The sequence below is a fragment of the Maniola hyperantus genome, chromosome 16 (genome assembly GCF_902806685.2).
Source record: "Maniola hyperantus chromosome 16, iAphHyp1.2, whole genome shotgun sequence".
NCBI lineage: Eukaryota > Metazoa > Arthropoda > Insecta > Lepidoptera > Nymphalidae > Maniola > Maniola hyperantus.
In genome coordinates, this window is record NC_048551.1 from 266011 (window position 1) to 283942 (window position 17932).

Sequence of the window (17932 nt, forward strand, 5' to 3'; positions counted from 1 at the left end):
GTACTACAATACAATATCGACAACAATGTTATGAAATGCAGCGAATAAACATTGATGTTAGATGTGTAGACATGGCATGTGCCGCCGACATCTACAGCACAGTACCTACCAGTTGCAACTTGCAGGTAAATAGTAAATACATAATAACGGTACGAGTGTAAGTAAACCTGAGCTTACATGTTTATCTGCTTACCTACTCCGATATAGCAGCACCATTGAGTTACAGACCATAGAGGTGCAAAGTTTCTCATGAATCAGGCGTCAAAACAGCCCCGCGCCTAAATTCAAAGACGTCTGACGTCCTTAATCCATACTAATATTATAAATGCGAAAGTGTGTCTCTGCTAGAAGGTATCTCTGTGCCAATTTCGTCAAGATCGGTTCAGATTTTGAGTCGTGAAACGGTGACGGACAGACAGACACTTAACACATTTGTAATATTTAGTATCATCAACCTAGCGCTGGCTCACAACTAAACACAGATCTTCTCTCAGAATGGCACCACCAATTGGTTTGGCCCCCACTTGTGCGAATCAGCAGACTTCAGACACCTTTTGAGAACAATAGAGAACTCTCAGGCATGCAGGTTTCCTCACAATGTTTTCTTTCACCGTTAAAGCAAGCGCAATTGCTTAATTTTTTCTTTCGCTTAAGTAAATTAATCGAACTCCGTCCCCCAAATAGAAGGCTAACATCTTAACCACTAGACTATCACCTATTATCACTATAATACTAGGCTTCTGCTACTACACGGCGCTACTGGTTCACCAGGTTGCGCCTGATCCCCACGGTGCGTGCTCATTTTATTATCACATACGGCTGACGACTACGGACAGTCACGCGCTGCACAAACGACATGTCTGCGCTACCACGGACGATGCTCTCCTCATGGTGCGTCGCTCGGTGCGGGATGCTCTGCGTCCGTCTGTAATATCACGCACCGTGGAAATCCGGTATACAGGTCCAAACGCACTTACACTGCGTTGCGCGACATGACGCGACGCGGCTTGATCCATACAAACGAACTCATATAAACCATATTTGACGCGCCGCATCGCTCAAGTGCGCTTTGCTCCAACTCATAAACGCGCAACGCAGCGTTAGTGCGTTTAGAACTTTGTACCTTTAGGAATGACGCGGTTTTGTAGGACATCGCCTCCTCTACCGGCACCTCTCCGGCTCAAACACTCGGTCAGTGCCGCGCGGGCAATCAGTTAGAATCATCGACACCAGCTGTTATCTGTTATCAGTCGCTATCTCTCGCAATTTGTCATCTTATCAGAGCATTGTGATATCGAGCGGTTGAAATTGATTGTGTCCATTTTACAATAACATAATATGTATGTATTATACACTTTGTAGTTTTATTGGCACAGTAAATATTATATCGACATTAGGTAAGTACTTAGGAGAATCGATTTTTAATGTTGTTATTGAACTATAGGTACTTAAAGATATCATAAACATAAAAATAACGTTATCGATAAGGATTAAAAGATCTTTAATTCAAATAAGTAAGTAGGTAAACTTGTACAAGTGCTTTTGAATCGTCAAAACCACTGGTTTGGAAATGAAATGAAATGAAATGAAAATTTTCCAAATCACGTCCCGTTCCGTTGCGGCGTGATTGTAGGAACAAACACACTGCATTTATAATATGGGTAGTGATGACTCCGGACCCCCACTGGGGTGGTGGTGGTGGTGGTGGTGGTGGCTGTAACCATAGCGCACGCCAAATGCCAATACACAGAAAGGCTGTCAAAAAATCTAAGGGCTAACTTGAATTTTTTGAATTAAAAAAAACCCACATAAGTAGGTAGGCTATACTTATCTATCTTCTATCTATATACCTACCTACTTAGTCTCGGTTTTTATCTAGTGCTTTGGTTATGGCTTTTGGTCTTAAAGTGTGGTGTAAAATGTTCACTGTTCATTAAGTTAAAATAAAATTAAAAAATTAAAAAAAAAACTTCCGAACGACTGCACCAAATTGGATAATTATTTTTTTGTATTTGTCATTACTGTCAGATCCCGCGTGACACGGATGAAATCGCGGGCAACAGCTAATAAAACATAAATCCAAAACTAAATAATCGGTCGATGGAAGAATAAGATTTTACGGCTTAGTAGGTATAAGATTTTTACTTTTCAGGAACGTTGATAGCACACGAGTAGATATTAGAATATCTACTCGTGTGTTGATAGTATTTGACAGTCGATACACTTTATCGTTAAAGTAAAATGGCCCTTAAATGTCTTGTTTTAATGCTCAAGGTTTTACATATATTTACAGTCAGCGCTCCAAACGAAAACGTAGCGAAATTAAAATAAATGGTACCTACTGAATTTTTGACTTTGAATCAAGTAATGTTAGGTCCATTTTACTTTGACGTTATTATATTTTGTCTCTCGAATACTATCAAAATTGGTGAGATGTAAAATCTTACACAAGGGCATAGACATTGCCAACCCGCGTATATAGGTCAGGGCTGAGCGGCCCCGGCCGGCGCGGCGGCCGAGCCCTGCGCCGCCCCGCTGTCCGCGCACCCTCCGCCCCGCCATTGTTATGGTACGACCTTATCATGTCGTACATATACCTGCCAACTGGGTATACCTCATAGCACGAGAGAGCTGTACCCGTAGTACAAGATTTTACGTCTCACCAAACCAAACCAAATTTAAGAGTTGAAATACTTCCGCGTTACAGTACCACAGCCTACAGTACGGGCGCCCTAAACCCAACACAAAACCGAGACCTCGAGGCCCTAAGCCAAGAAGGCAGGCCTTAGCCGACAACGGCTTAAAGGACGTTACCGGGGAAGCGTTCTTCCCCGCGCCACACCCGGGCAAGGAGGCCATGCCTCGTGGCCCGTACCCCCGTTTTGGCCTAGGTCAAACGGAGAAGACCCCGCTGCTGAATATTTGACCTCAATTCTAGGCTATTTAGGTCCATTTTACTGTAACGCGGAAGTATTTCGACTCTCGAATTTGGTTTGGTTTGGTGAGACGTAAAATCTTGTACTACGGGTACCTACTGTTGTCGCTTGTCGACTACTTGCGAGTTGCGACAATTACATTTCCTCGACAATTTTCATAGGCTGTATCTACCTACATTATTTTATGTGCTACATGCACATAAAATAATGTAGGTAGATACAGCCTATGAAAATTACACATTAACTTCATCGTAATCATCCCATCAGCGGCCACTACTGAGAACTCAGTCTGATAGTCTGCCACGCTGGCCAAGTGCGGATTGGCCGACTTCACACACCTTTGAGAACACTACGGGAGTTTCGAGCGTGCAGATTTCCTTCACAAAGTTTTCATTCACGGAAAAGCAGATGGCACGTAACTTTGAAAATCTAGAAGTGCGTGCCCAAGATCGAACCGCCGACCCCACGCATAGGAGGCTGACGTCTTAACAACTAGGCCATCACCGCTTTTTACCTTACTACTTATCACTTACTTATACAGGATGTAACCAGAACGCTAGCAAAAACTTAGCGTTATTGTTATACTACTTAAACACAATCCAATACCAATAACAAGACGCGGCAATGACTCCAAGTGGCTTACTTACGCAACGTTCGTTGACTCTAGCGCTAGCCAAATGTTTTATTTGCAATATCTCGTGAACTTTTACGAAATATAGGATTTTTTTTTAAATCGCGGTTTTTTGTAATTTCATATCAGTATATTTTATCAGTACTACCACCTGTCTTCTTTTTTGCTAGCGTTCTCGTTAATATTAGCTATTTATAGTAATCTGTTGCAAGTAGAGTCAGTCCTCTCGTTGCTAGATGTAGTCACATTACATACAGACATAATGTACTAATGATAGCAATACTACAAATGATAGTATTACATAGCCAAGGCCCGCGGTAAATAGGCTATCACAATGTATAGCGTTACAGTTACTAGTTACTACCTGCCTACTGGTCCCTTTGTACATATTACATACTAGCTTATGCTCGCGACTTTGTCTGCGTTGACTACACTTAAACTCCTATTTCACCCTCTTAGGAGTTGAATTTTCAAAAATCCTTTCTTAGCGGATGCCTACGTCATAATAGCTATCTGCATGCCCAGGCCGATCCGTTCAGTAGTTTGAGCTGTGTGTTGATAGATCAGTCAGTCAGTCAGTCAGTCACCTTTTCATTTTATATATTGTACAAAATTACAACAACAGTGTTCTTAATCCTACTGAACAAATTATCCTATTATAAATGCGAAAGTGTGTTTTAGTACGGAACCCTCATAGTGCGAGTCAGGCTCGCGCAATGAGGGTTCCGTACTACAGTCGTACTTTTTCGACATTTTGCTCGATAATTCAAAAACTATGATGCATAAAAATAAATAAAAATCTGTTTTAGAATGTACAGGTGAAGACCTTTCATATGATACCCCACTTGATATAGTCACTCACTTCGAAAGTTGAAAATACTTATTATTAGTTCATGACCACAATTTAATTTTTTTTTGTGTGATCTAACCCTAAATTCACGGTTTTCAGATTTTTCCCCAAATGTCAGTTATAAGACCTACCTACCTGCCAAATTTCATGATTCTAGGTCAACGGGAAGTACCCTGTAGGTTTCTTGACAGACAGACAGACAGATAGACAGACAGACAGACAACATAGTGACCCTATAAGGGTTCCGTTTTTCCTTTTGAGGTACGGAACCCTAAAAACCCTAAATACATGCGAAGTCGCAAAAATCAAAGCTAGTAGCTTAATTCACTGAGTGTAGAATGTAGAAATAACTAGTTATTTTACCGAGTAGGTACCTACCTTCCTACCTATTTATTTTATATCTCAGTAAAAAAACTATTATTTTAAACTTGTAATAAAAATTTACAACGATATTTTCCTCTACTTAACCTTTGGCTCAGAATACATAATAGATACAGGTACTTTGCCTTGTTCTTAGTTCACATACATTGTTATCACGCGCCACGCCTTTACAAGCATGTCTCCTTCAATCCGGCTTTGCTCTTGAAGGAATTCTCGGCGCGAGCGGTTTCGAAAATAAACTGTTTCTGTACTTTACTGTAATTGAAGGAATTTGTTTTTTATTTTGAAGTCAATAAGGTACAAAATATGTGGAGTTGTCTATGGCAGTTACATAGTTCAACTATCATACAGTAGGGCAACGCCTTTTTAAAGACCCACAGCCAGATGGCGCTTCCACTGCTACAGCGAAACCGTGGTTAGCGTTTTATAGAGTTTATCAAGTCTAAAAATTCATTAAGAAACTCTGCTAAGTTCATTGAGCATTGAATTGAGGTCTTCCAGTCTCTGCAATAACGACCATGTCATCGGCAAATCGAAGGTGAGTGATTTACTCGCCGTTGATGTTAATGCCAAGTCCGTTTCAATCCAAGCTTAAAGATGTCTTCCAAAGCTGCGGTAAAGAGCTTCGGGGGGATAAGTAAATATAGAATGCAGATTTCTACTTTTATTTCATAGTATTCATAGAAAAGTTTAGAAAACTAATTACCTCACCTATCCCTGGAACACGGTCCGTTGGCTGTTTTCGCGCACACCTGTGTTCTGCGCAGATATTAAGTACGTTGGTTCATATTATCATCTAACTGAATGTTTGCTGAACTGTGAGCGTATCTACAGGGCGTGTTGCATGGGTTACGGCCACGGGACGTATATGGCGCACCTGCGTCAACTCTCTGATGGTATCGCTTCCGAGGAACGCGAGGGTTGAGGGCTTTACTACATACAAACTTACACTTCTTACTTCACTTATAGGCAGAGAGCCAGCGCGTGCCACACCTTCGTTATTTTATAAAAGCTGAAAGTTTCTCTGCGTGTTGTCCCCAACACTGGGAGGAACGATCAGTGACTATGGAGTTTGGATCATGGTGACTTTGGGAGATAACAGGTAATAAAGGTGTAAAAAATCTTACGTCAAAGTATAAACTCATTTTTTTTTACATTTTGTTCGGAATAGTATTAGAAATCACGTAATGCATTGCCAGACAATTATTATCGTGGCAACTGGCAACCTCCCGCCAGATGCTCTTAAACTTTAACAATTTATTGAACTTTAGGAATGGTTACACTCCACTGATTAATCACGATCATAGTATGTCCTTTTTAACCGACTTCAAAAAAAGGAGGAGGTTCTCAATTCGTCGAAATCTTTTTTTTTCACTTCTATACAATTGTGCATGAGAGAGCTGCCTATGTTAGCTCGACTCATTGAACGAGATATCTACTCGTGTGGTTATAGTTCATAACGACAAAATGGCGTTGACATAAGTCATAAACTAACATACATCGCTAGGCCAATAAACACTCAATAAATAATTCAATTTCACTAATAAGTAAATCACTTTAGACCGTAAACTTAATATAATGATGAAATTGCATGTTTCAGGTACCTACTTACCTACAGTCTACCTAGTTATATAGCTACCTACACTTACATTACTGCATTACCTACTGTATACATTCACATTATATGAAACTCATGAACACTTTCTATTTGACCGGTTACTCTGCTTTATATTACGCAATAAAATATTATAATTCATTAATATTGCATTGTAATTTCGACTTTCTCCTTAAAAGCTCTAGGCGCATTTTTATCTGCGATCATTTAAAGTTAAATGTAGTGCTAATAGCTTCATAGTACTATTATAAATTCTGTGTTTCAGTCTCAGAATACATGATAGTACAGCTTCAGGTTAACATATAGTGCCTACTTAATTATTAATTAGGTTTACTTACGTAATCCGCCGAGTCCGCTCACTCCGCTAAAATAAGCGGAGTGAGCGGACTCGGCGGATTGCATTAAATAAATGCAAACTTTACTTTTTTGTTGACGTCTTCGATAGTTAATTAATTTTGATTGACTTGCGAAAGTAAAAAGTGCCCCGCTGTTAAATCTTGTTTGTTTGAAAAACAATTGGTACTATGTGGTAGGTATTTACGTAGGTATACCTAACATCTATATCCATATTCCATACGAATACAGTAATAAATGCGAAAGTGTGTGTCTGTCTGTAAGTATTTCTTTGTTTCGCGGCCCATCCGTTTTACCGATTTTGACGAAATTGTGTACGAAATTGTGTACGTAGCTTGCATCCCGGAGAAGGACATAGGCTACTTTTTATAAAAGCAATTGGGTAGGTATGAAATATCGACAAATAAAAACGCCAAATGAATCGTGGTATGTACCCGTTATCTACATTAAAATATTATGTGGACCACGAAATAAGCTTAAAATCATTAAAATTAATAATTTCTTATGGGATTTTTAGAAAACGTAAATCCACGCGGACGAAGTCGTGGGCATTATCTAGGTGATTTAATAAATAGCTGCAGACCATTAGCTAAATTGCAAGCAAGCAAAGCTTTTTGTTAGATTTCGTCTTATAATAACGGTTTAGATGATAAAAAGTTTTGGCTTTTATGGTTTCTATTTTTAGATAAGCAATTGTTTTGATACAAAAACATGCGATAGAACGCTGTAAGAAGTGTAGGAAATCGTGAAAAGTGTGCAATATTTTGATTATTGCCGTGCAATATTAATTTAATTTCTAAAATCTTCTTAACTTAACACCTTCGCGAATTGCAAGAACTTTACTCTATATTGTATTATACATTATACATACCTAAACAAAGAAATAATGTACCTACAAGAAAGAAAAAAACTATGCAGAAGCGCGCAAAGGCAATCTTATTGCTAGCGGTCTCTAGAGACAACCTTCAGAAAAACGCTCGAGTTTTCAGTCCTACAAATGGAAAACCTTGAACATCTATAATACAAGTGGTGTCGACTATCGAGTTGAGCGATTGTTGATGGACTAAGAGCCCGCGCGTGCCAGACTTTCGTCATTTTATAAAAGCTGAAAGTTTCTCGGCGTATTGTCCCCAACATTGGGAGGAACGTTTATTTTGGGTGTCTGTTTGATCATGGTGGCTTTGGGAGATAACAGATAATAAAGGTATGAAATTTTTTAATATTTTTTTAGGAATAGTATTAGAAATCATCTCGTGCATTGCCAGACACTTAGTATCTTGGCAACCCCCTGCCAGACACGCTTCAAGTTTAAAGGTTTAACTGTCTGGCAGGGACTTGCCACGACACTAGATGTCTGGCATGACTTTTATAAAATAACGAAGGTCTGGCACGAGCTGGCTCTCTCTCTATGACAACTATACTTAGCTTAGATACACCGATGTAGGTCAACAAATTAATGATTCTCCATGATCCATATCCATAATGATATTATTAACGCGAAAGTGTATCTGTCTGCTAGATTTTCACGGCTCATCTGTTTAAGCGTTTTTGACGTTTGGTACAGACTACAGAGATAGCTTGCATCCCGAGGAAAAAGAAAATACTTAGTCCACTTTTGGTCCCAGAAAATCAAAGAGTTCCCACGGAGTTTTTTAAAACCTAAATCTATATGGACATAGTTGTTGGCAACATGGCATGGTCGTTTGCATCCTGGAAATGGACTAAGACAACTTTTGTCCCGGACAAAGAGATCTACAAAATCTAAGTCGCGGGCGTCATCTATTATGAAAATAAGTAAAACGATAACTTTGGTTTGAGCTTTTTTTTTTTTATTCAGATACAAGTTAGCCCTCGACTGTAATCTCACCTGGTGGTAAGTGAAGATGCAGTCTAAGATGGATGCGGGCTAACCTGGAAGGGATATGGCAGTTTTTATTAAACCCACACTGGGTCGCACTTGGCCAGTTTTTTTTTAAATATTTTACAGGCACTTGAATTGTATAAATTTACTTGACTTATGAGAAGTGTTTGGCCATAGTCTGTAGATATAAATAATTAATTAATCAGTAATTTTCAATAGATCATAATACACTGTAGTTTTTTTTGTTTTTCACTAGTAGGTACACGCAGTTCCTTGTATCGAGATGAGGGGCTCGCATGCGCAGCGCGTAGTTACAACGACTAGGTAACGATCTATCGCGTGGGCGCTTTTTGCTGCAGGCAAAGAGCCCACGACGCAATATGGTAACTAGTTGAAGCTTGTGGCGGACTGAAATGCCACAAGTTCAATATAATACAATTTTTTTATTTTTTAGAAACATACATTGGTTTACATAAGGTCTTACAGAGTTAAACAGTGGAGTGAAGTGGAGTCAATATGTGAATTTGTCGCAAGGTATTCATGGCATACCTAAATAAAAGGGGAGGAATGTTTTAACAATCTCCCGATGTAGTAGTGTGAGATCTTGGGACTATTATTATAGCCTTATTATAATATAGTTTTGTTTTCGCGGTGGACTCTTGCATGGGGGTCCGGGGTTTGGTCCCGGATACGCACCTCTGACTTTTGCGAACTATGTTAAGCAATTAAATATCACCACCTTCAACGGTGAAGGAAAACACCGCGAGGAAAGCTGCATGCTTGAGTGTTCTCCATAATGTTCTCAAATGTGTGTGAACTGTGAAGTCTTCCAATCCGCACTTGGCCGGCGCGGTGGCGTGGCGGACTATAGTCTACCCTTCTTATTCTAAGAGCAGATCCGTGTTTAGGAGTGGGTCGATAGGTTACTTTGACGACCTTCCTGGCGCAGTGCTGACACTGTGGTCTTATGTGTGGGAAGTCCTGGGTCCGATTCCTCATCCTGGCAGGGGTTTGGAATTTTATAATTTCTAAATTTCTGATCTGGCCTGGTGGGAGGCTTCGGTAGCTAGTTACCCTACCGGCAAAGCCGTGCCGCCAAGCGATTTAACGTTCCGGTATGATGCCGTGTAGAAACCAAAGGGGCGTGGGTTTAATGAAAACTGCCATACCCCTTCCAAGTTAGCCCGCTTCCGTGCATCATCACTTACCATCAGTTGAGATTGCGGTAAAGGGCTAACTAGTATCTGAATAAATAAATAAATATTCATGATAGTGATAATAATATATCTAGCTTTGCTTTTCGCGATGGACTCCTAGACTTCAACCGATAGCAATCATCAAGGAACTGTGCGTCAGTTGTCTACTTATCATCAAAGTGAAGGTGTTTTCAATAATGATTTTTCATACGATAAAAGTCGACTGTGACTTGATTAGAAAGTACCTAGGTATAGGTACCTACAGATTGATTTAATAAGTATCGGAGATAATTTAATCTATAGTTACGTAATAACAAAGGTATTATAAAACTCCCGATAGGCAAAGCTCATACTTGTATTTTAAAAAGTGAAGACTCATTATTAGAGGCTCTCAAAATGAGAGGGGTTTGGCCGTAGTCTATCACGTTGGCCAAAGTACAAATTGGCAGACTTCACAAAACTTTGAGAACATTATCATTAGCATATTTATAGTCAGGCATGCAGGTTTTCTCACGATGTTTTCCTTCACCGTTAAAGCAAGTGATTCTTAACTCCCTAAAACGCACATAGCTCCGGAGAGTTAGAGAGTTTCGTGCCCGGAATCGAACCCCGGCCCCCCGCCTAGGAGATCGATGACGATGATTAAGTTCTTTACCACTGAGCTATCAAAACAATTAAGCAAGTATGAGTAGGTATATTATAACTAGTTACCGAAAAACTGAGAAACAATTATAATTAAGTATTATCCACACATAAAGGGTGTAACCAGAACGCTAGCAAAAACTTAGCGTTATTGTTATACTATCTAAGCGCAATCTAATACCAATAACCATTTGCCTCATTTTGTTGTTTTAGTATTTTTCACACCCGCTATGTATAGCGTGCAAAACTAGGGTCAATGCCCCGCCTACGACGCGGCATTGACTCCGAGTGGCTTACATACGGAACGTTCGTTGACGTCTAGCATCCGTCAGATGTTTTATTAGCAATATATCGTAAACTTTTACAAAATTATAGGATTTTTTAATGTTTATTATCGCGTTCTTTTTTTTGTAGGTACCTATATCGTATCAGTAATCATCAGTACTATCACCTGTCTTCGTTTTTGCCAGCGTTCTGGTTACATCCTGTTTAAACGGCTGAACTCGTAGGACTCACTCAAGCATCCTCTCTTCTAGGTTTGACCACGTCCGCGTCACCACGAACAATCAATAGCTAGCTGCATTTTCGCGTTGAGCAGATTTCTAAGTAAGCACAGCACACTTTCATCACCTAAAGAGCATATCATATTACGCATTCCAACATGTTTCCAAACAGACCAAATCACCAGATCAAGTTCATTCTTAATCACATGTAGAACGGAACTTTGGACAAAAAATGGCGAAGACAAAAAGTGTTGCTAGTTAAAAGACGATACACCGATAATAGTTGGCGTACCTGTACACAGCTGTGCACTGTACACTGTGCACTGTACAGTTGTACACTGTGCATTGTACACTGTACACTGTGCACTGTACAGCCATGGCAAGTAAAACGAGCTCAGAAACTGAGTAGGTTCCTCCGGTAAAAGAGCGGCGTGGGAGGGATGTGATGACGTGATGTGAGATCTCAGCAAAGAATTTGCAAGTACTACTACGTGGATCTCAGTGATTCGTCAACTTGTGACAACTTTACTGTCACCCTTCCGCACCGCTCCACTACCACAGGAGCCAACTCAGTTAAGCGCTTTACGCATTCTCGACTCGACCGATTTCGTCAAAGCAGTGATTCAGGCAACTGCTTCAACGTAAGTAATAAGTGTGTTTTATAGTCGCCTTTACAAATTGTTAAACTTTTTGTAATAGCAAAACTAAAACGCGCGACGGCACGGGGAAATCCGTCCCTGTGCGCTTTGGTGCATCAGTCAACCTATCCTTGCTGCAGCCTAGATCATACCCATATTATAAATGTGTTTGTTTGTGGGTTTGTCCTTCAATCACGTCGCAACGGCGCAACGGATAGACTTAATTTTTTTCGTGGGTATAGTAAATGACTACCTTTTATCCCGAGGAATAAAAGGTAGCCTATGTCACTCTGCATACCTCTTCCAGGAGGTTCACACGGAACTTTTTAAAAACCTAAATCCACACGTACGAAGTCGCGGGCATCAGCTAGTATTGAAATATTTAGTTTAGTTTATGGCCAACTGACACTGTATGATTGTCAAACTGAGTAGAATGGCGATGTATAATAACGAGACGCACGCCCGAATATCTGAAACAATACTTAGTTATTGATAGAACAGGTTAGCTAACTTTATAGGTACCAGTTTAGATCTTGTATAGGTATTTAGGTGTTTAGCTTAGCATTAGGAATAACAGAGGAAAATCACTACCTACATAAAAATTATTGGTTAAAATTCGAAAGGTACAGTACCTACGCCACAGGTTGAAATGGCAATCGGGGAGGGGGCGTACCCGCACAGCCCCGCGCTTACCCGGTGCGGGTGGCGTGCGGTTGTATCCTGCCTCGTACCCTGATTGCCATCTCAACCTGTCGCGGAATTATACATATTAGAAGGTTATAGGTACCTACTTAGGCTATAATCAATGCTACTTGTATGATGATAATATTGTAAATGAAGTGTCTTGTAAGTCTCAAGTCTCGGGAGACGTGCAGATGTGAGGGACACGCCCCTCCGCCTCATACCTCGATCGCCAGCTCAACCTGTCGCGGACTATACCTTGTTACTTATTCTAAATCAGCTCGGACTGTTTTTCAGATTTTCCTCTCACCAAGTATTTATTTTATTTTTATTCGATTACAAGTAAGCTCTTGCCTGCGATCTCACCTGGTGATAAGTGATGATGCAGTCTAAGATGGTAGCGGGCTAACTTGGAAAGAATATGGCAGTTTTATTAAACCCCATATCAGTTTCTACACGGCATCGCATCGGAACCATATGAGTACCGGAACGCTATATCGCTTGGCGGTAGGCTTTGCTGCTAGCTACGGCCGCAGCATCCCAGGGCAGTGACAATTCTAGAAGTTATAAATTCCGCAACTGTCCCTGCCAGGAATCGAATCCAGTACCTCCCAAGATAACAGCGCTCACCAGGGAAGTCGTCTCATCAGGTAAACTCCCTATTTACTTACTGTTCAAGGTAGATATAAAATAAGTCATCAAGTTCGAACTACTATACCTACCTACCCATTGCTTATGTATAATATATATGCGCAGGGATTTCCGAACAATCATCAGGCTGATGATTCACGACAAAATCTTAGTACTGCACTTTTACCTGGGCATTTTTCTTCCTTTGCATTTGTCCTCAAACTCAGATAAGGTATTGATCGTACTGAAAACGGAAAAGTCGGAACACATAGGTTCTTAAGCAACATCTTACATCACTAATTTATATTTACCCTCTTCTTATTTTGAAGAGAGATCTGTACTCAGTAGTGGACCAGCCTGGGTTGATGATGATAATGAATCACTCTGAAACCAATTTCTATTCAAAAAGTGGGGCATTTCTCAGGTAATGGATAGGTACATTCTGCAGACACAAAATTATACGTTTTCGGTATTTTGATCCAAGAAATTGATATTGCAACGAAGCGATAAAAATAAACCGACATTCAGTAGAAAGTTAGTGCTTATTGATAGGTATCATTACGAATAATAAAATTTTGTACGCTTTGAAAATAGTAGGACTGTTGATTTTACAGTTTTCACTTAATCTAGGTTATAAGTTAAAACTAAAATAGTCTTAACTAACTTAGACTTACCTACTCATGTCCTCAAGTGTAACTTTTCAAGTTAACGTTAACTGTGCGTGACAGCATGGACAGGAACTTACGGGAAAACTTCATGGTCGTGTTCATTTCCAAACTATAATACATACTATAACATACTATAACATTTGCCACTAATATAATACTTATATATGTAGTTAGTTATTAACGACTGACACTCACTGCTTCTTTACCTTCTTCTTATTTTGTTTTATAGCTTTTTAGGGTTCCGCACCTCAAAAGGAAAAACGGAACCCTTATAGGATCACTTTGTTGTCTGTCTGTCTATCTGTCTGTCTGTCGGTCTGTCAAGAAACCTACAGGGTACTTCCCGTTGACCTAGAATCATGAAATTTGGCAGGTAGGTAGATCTTATAGCTGACATTTGGGGAAAAATCTGAAAACCGTGAATTTGTGGTTACACCACACAAAAAAAATTAAATTGTGGTCATGAACTAATAATTAGTATTTTAAATTTTCTAAGTAAGATAACTATATCAAGTGGGGTATCATATGAAAGATCTTCACCTGTGCATTCTAAAACATATTTTTATTTATTTTTATGTATCATAGTTTTTGAATTATCCTGCAAAATGTCGAAAAATACGACTGTAGTACGGAACCCTCATTGCGCGAGCCTGACTCGCACTTGGCCGGTTTTTTTTAGTAGGGCCACACTAGTGAAATGCACTTCGCCAATGTCACGTAAAACTTTTTTATCATAAGCACAAAATAAGACACTTTTTTTAAAAAGCGGCTAACTCTTAAAAGTAGTTTTTGAGTTAACGCCAAAACGTGTGTATTTAAAAAAAATGTTTCTCTAAAATAATAAAGTGAACTTTTATTAAGGAACATCAGCTTTTTTAATTCCCTTGTTTTTAAAAAGCAATATTGTGGATATGACTTGGGTTTCGTACGCATCTCCCTCGCTAGGAGAGTGAATGATGGTGGCAAGTGGCAGACGGTACCATTGTAAGGAGGCAGTAGCCCACAAGCACCTACAGTCACAAACCGGTCGGGTGACATGACTTGGGTGCAATTTTCTCGTGCGTTGCAACTTGCAGTTCGCAATCTATTTTTATAGCGCGATTGCAAACCTTACTTACCTTTGTCTTGCGACATCTTCTTTTGATTTGTAGCTTTTTTCAGTTTAATCCATACTATAATAATAATTATAAATGCGATGTACTTGTCTGGCTGTCTGTCTGCTAGCTTTTCACGGTCCATCCGTTCAACCGATTTTGACGAAATTTCGTACAGAGATACTAGATAACTTGCATTCCGGGGAAGGACATAGGCTACTTGTTCCGAAGAAAATATTTTAAAAATAGACTTTATACTTAGTCTGACGCAAGATTTCGCTGATCATTCCTCCCTGTGTTGGAGACAACACGTAGAGAATTTTTTAGCTTTTATAAAATAACAAAGGTCTGGCATGCACTGGCTCTTAGTCCATAATGAAATCTCGAGGTAGGTACCTAATGTATTCATCGATATGTGGCTGTGGTAATTAATGGACATCATCACGTCAAAACAACATGTCGATCCTAAATATCAATCGATTGCGCTTTGTACGTAGGTATGAATGTTGGATTAACTCAAATGTTTGTGGTAGGAATTATAGTCTGTATAAAGCAGCATTAGTATGCAAGCGGCGCGGCGGCGGCGGCGCGGCGGCGCGGGCCGCGGAGCGATGAGCGGAGGACGACGTGTTACCAATGTTACATAATGTGAATATAACTTACAGTATACATACTGTACAGTACACATACTGTGTGTCATTTCTGATTGCCTGGTACATATCTACACTTCTACACTAATATTATAAAGAGGAAAACTTTGTTTGTATGTTTGTTTGTTTGTACTGAATAGGCTCATAAACTACTGGACCGATTTTAAAAATTCTTTCACCATTCGAAAGCTACATTATCCACGAGTAACATAGGCTATATTTTATTTTGGAAAAAAATAGGGTTCCGTAAGATATTTGGGTTTTTCGGACACAAGGTGTAAAAAATCAACCAGAAAAGTTACTTATTTTGCGTACGCTGCCTAAACTATAAAAGATAGAACCATAAAATGTTCTAATTAATTGTAGATCTTATAAATATCTACAAAAAAGTCCGCGACACACTATACCCATCTATGTCGAGTGAGGCACAGCAACCATTTTTTTATTTAAAAATCTTGAATTTTTTTTGGACTACATTTAAACGCGTTTATTTTACTCATGCTATTAATCCTTATCAAAATAAATGATTTCATCACTAAGAACAGTTTATGGAGATAATATTTGGTCTTTGAATGATTAAAATTGGACGTTTGGTTTTGAAGTTATGGCGAAATTAAAATATTACGATTTCTGCTGCACGGCCCGTTGTATATTATATATTTTATTATATAAAGAGGTTATGTCGTTAAGTTTGTTTGTAGGGGGTAATCTTTAGAACTACTGAACCGATTTTAAAAATTCTTTCACCAGTAGAAAGCTACATTATTCCTGAGTGACATAGGCTATACGGGATCTTTAAAAACCTAAATCTACGCGGGCGAAGCCGCGGGGATCAGCTAGTATCCAATATAGGTAGTTTAGGAGAACTGTTTTATTATTCTGTTTCCGTATTTGATAACAACAAAGATCTGTTGATAGTGTGAGTTATTATTCGCTAACTTGTTAATCTTGCCGTGACCTCAGCACTCAGCACACAGCAGTCAGGCTACAAAAGTCGTGACTCGCTCCAGCTGTGGGCACGCCGTGTGCTCGGCTAAATACCCAATCTTGTTGATAAAGTCTTAACTTAGAGCCTTAATAAAGAGGCCTTATTGCTTAAATTCTATCGAATCCAACGTATTCCAAGATTATCAGAGTATCTAGGGATTTCCAATTTAAAAACAAGGTTAAGACAAACCTAGGTAACTAGGTAATGTAAGTAGGTATTGCGCTACCTAGATTTCGTAAACAAAATAATATACATCGGTAATAATATAATGGGTTCCTAGTCCCTAGGGACCCACTATAGATATAGGTACGAGTAGGTAAGGCCATTATGTAAGAAGTTTGATTTAATGTAAGAGGGTTGGAAATCTTCTTTTCTTTTTATTAGCCCTGAAAAAAACCGATATAGGTAGGTCCTCAAGGTACTAAAAGGAAATGCTGAAAATGCGTTAGAAGACACGATACTTTTACCATTTCTACTAAGGGATAGAAAGTTCGAATTCGGAAACCTTAATCTACGCGGATAAAGTCGCGGCCCGGCGAGTGGCGGTGGCGGTGGCGGTGGCGGTGGCGGTGGCGGTGGCGGTGGCGGTGGCCATCTAGTTATAGCACAGCTACTAACTTATTATATCCGAAGGTGATACGTATAGAATACTAGCTGATGCCCGCTACTTCGTTCGCGAGGATTTTGAGATTTTTAAATCCCGTAGGAACTGCTTGATTTTCCGGGATAAAAGTAGCCTGTGTCACTCTCCACAGTCCAGGTCTTTAACTATATATCCTTGCAAAAAATCACGTCGGTCCGTTGGTCTCTTGCCGCATGATTGGAGAACAAAATAACAAACACACTTTTGCATTTATGTATTTCGCATAATATATGGGTAGTGATATTACCTATATGTAGTTCGCGACAGGTTGAAATTGCAATCGGAGTGCGGACGCCCCACACACCCGCACAGCCCCCCGCAAACCCGGTGCGGTATAGCGCGCGTGACGTGTGGCTGTGCAGGGCGTCCCCCGCCTCATACCTCGATTGCCATCTCCACTTGTCGCATACTATACCTACTCCGCTAACAATTCAAGGTCGTAGATGACAATAACCAATTAAAGAGGATTACCTACCTAACGATAAAATAATCTTTCGTTCACTAATTAGCTTAGTGTCGTCCGACTAGCCACTAGCCACTAGCTACAGACAGTCTGCCCTTTGACTCGCACGACGCCCGCGCCCTGTGCACTGTGCAGATGAGCACACGTCGAGTGAACTTGACACTGGGCGTGAAGGCTGGACTCAATGCTTTCTGAATAGACTGGTGGAGCGAGGAGAAATCATCACCATCATGATCAACCCGTGGCCGGCCCACTACAGAGCACGGGTTTCCTCTCGGAGTGGGAAGGGTTTAGGCCATAGTCTGCCACGCTTACTCTTAGGCATGCACATTTCCTCAATATGTTTATCTTCACCTAAAACTCGGAAAAGTTAGAGATGCGTGACCCCGGACTTCCCGATGAGGAGGTGAACGTCTTAGTAAGTAGGCTATCACCGCTTACGTTCACATGACAATATCCAAAACCAAATTAAATACCAACCTAATGGAAATCTTTCCTTCACTATCTC